Below are 2672 nucleotides of genomic sequence, written 5' to 3'. Positions count from 1 at the left end.
ACTGCTTTTGGACGTTCCACTCTTCGAGTTTTGTCTGCTTCGCATTCGATCCCGGTGGTACTTACCAGTATACTTGAAATTTGTAAATGCAATCTATGCTCAAATCAAAATTTTGGATTCGCGAAGAAGTGAGGACAATTTTTATGCTCTGAACACGTCCTACGTCCTCAAAGACTTCACTACCACCTCAGAAATGTCCTTCATTTTTTACCAATTGCATGTGTAGATTCAACAAGTGTGATTGACAAATAAAAATTCTCCTTATAATAGCCATTCAAGCTGGACAAACGTGTGTTATTTAATAAATTTATTCCAATTTGTCTCGCTTGTGAGGATACAACCATGTCGGCTTTTTCTGGGGTTCACTGTACAGTTCCGCGGAGCTGGCACTGGGACCGCTGGACTTAACAACCCGTGCCCCGTGCCCCGCCATGGTTCCTTTCCATCCTCGGCGGTGTAGTCTCCGTAGAGATGCACTGATCGAGGCAGAGGCAGTCTAAAACACACCCGCCATATCCTCTAGCGCCAGACACCCAGTCTTTTTTGGCTCCTACAGTCTATCCGAAAACTACAGACGCAGGTAAAATTTGGTAGTTTCGAGTTGTTGGAGAGTGAATTATCCTAAGCCGTTTTGACAGCACATGCAAAAGGAAACAAAACCGTGAAAGCCACATGACCTGCAACCAAAATTGAATTGACAAAGTCAAAACATTGACCCTTCGAATGTGACGGAGTCCACAAATTATAGACGCATCGACCTAAACAGGAATTTCAAATCCAATATCAACACCAATTATGGCATAAATAGACAGATGCCTTGGTAACGCAAGAATCTACATCTGGTACATCGCAGTTGGCCATTCAATCATTGCTTTCATGCCAAGGGGGACCAAACTGACCGAGCGCGAGGTTAGTGCCATTCTTGCTCGAAAGCAAGATGGCCTAAGCGACCGAGAGATTGCGAGGGCCTTTGGACGTAGCGAAAAGGCTGTTAGAACAGTCCTGGTCTACGAGCGGAACCCGCAAGCAAGAAGTCAAATATGAAAAATAGAACTCGAAGCGCGTTATGGGCGGCGGGTCCGTGATGATTTGGGCCGGAATATGTGCGAGCGGGAAGACTGACCTGGCCATCCTCGAAGGCAAGCAGAACTCCAAGAAGTACTGCCAAACGCTTCGTGAATTTCTGCTCCCGTTCATGCAAGAGCTGCGAGAGATGCATGGCGTCGTGGACCCAATTTTCCAGCAGGACAATGCGAGTATACACTCATCTCGCTACACTACTTAGTACCTCGAGCTCGAGAACGTCAACACCATCGAAAGGCCTGCCAAAAGCCCCCACTTGAACATCATTGAGAACGTCTGGGGTGTTCTGTGTACCGAAATGGCCGACAATTTGCCACAACGGCCGATTTGAAGCGTCAAATTGCCATTTCATAGGAAGAAGTGCGTTTGGACTACCTCAAATTTTTGGTAAATGTCGTGCCTACAAGAATGGCTGAAGTAGTCATCATTCGTGCAGGGACAGGAATTGATAGATAAATGTCGAAAATTCAGTGCGTCTATAATGTATGGACACTGCCATATTTCAAAAGTCAAGTTTTTGATTTTGTCACTTCGATTTTGGTTGCTGGTCACGTGGTTATCACGGTTTTGTTTCGTTTAACATGCGCTGTCAAAAGGGCTTAGAATAATTCACTCTCTAACAACTCGAAACTGCCAAATTTCACCTGCGTGTATAGTTTTCGAACAGAAAGTAAGCGCATTGAAATTGACAGGATGGACCTTCCAAAATATTCAATCTTTCAAAGTTCGTAACAATTGGAATAATATTTCCACGACCAATTGTTGCCAGGCGAAAGGGTTATACGTGACATTTATTTGATCAGCTCTGCCGACACTGATACGTGTGTGCGATACTACTCGAGGAGGGCAAGAGAGGCTCCAGATTGCCATATACTCTTGGGACAAACGAGGACATGCCCCTACATACCACCACCAACACCTTATTGTTCCCAACCAGATGCGGCTCCATCAGGAGTGGGATGTAGAGGAATGGGTTGCTGACGGCGCCGACATGCAACTGCTGGGCGGGAACCCTTGAATTTGCTCACATCAGTACAGGATATTGCCATCCCGTACTGATGTTGTGAGCAAACTTCTCGGATTCGCTATAAAGGACGGCACGACAGGAACATCTGTGTGTATCCGTCTCTCTTCCCGACGAATTAAGACAATTATTGTGGATCCGGCTGCGCAGTGCCTCTCTGCGATACAACTCGACTGTACTTATCTAGGCCAATTCCGTCGGCTGTCTCAATCTCCCAGGGACATGTCTATACTTTGAAAATGGCCATGGAACTATCCCCCATCAACAATTTGCTGTTTGACGATGTCGCCGACGAGCCGCGCTCGCGTTCCGTTGTTCGTGACTTGCTTTGTGCTCTTTGTCGTCGCTCAATTGTACATCGCGAAGCGGTTGGGTGTCGAGCCGACAGGGTATCTCGCATCTTCAGCAGGCGAAGTCAGCGCACATCTCTTCCGCGATCACCGTGTCGAGGAGCCATCAGTGACGACCCAAGAGGAGTCGACTGATGCCACCGACATGGCCGACATCAACATCCTCACAGCAGAGCACAATCTCGCATCTTCAGCAGGTGAAGTCAGCGCTCATC

This window comes from Aphanomyces invadans (genome assembly GCF_000520115.1).
Source record: "Aphanomyces invadans strain NJM9701 unplaced genomic scaffold supercont1.6, whole genome shotgun sequence".
NCBI classification, from domain to species: domain Eukaryota; phylum Oomycota; class Saprolegniomycetes; order Saprolegniales; family Verrucalvaceae; genus Aphanomyces; species Aphanomyces invadans.
Note: the sequence above shows the minus strand (reverse complement) of the source record.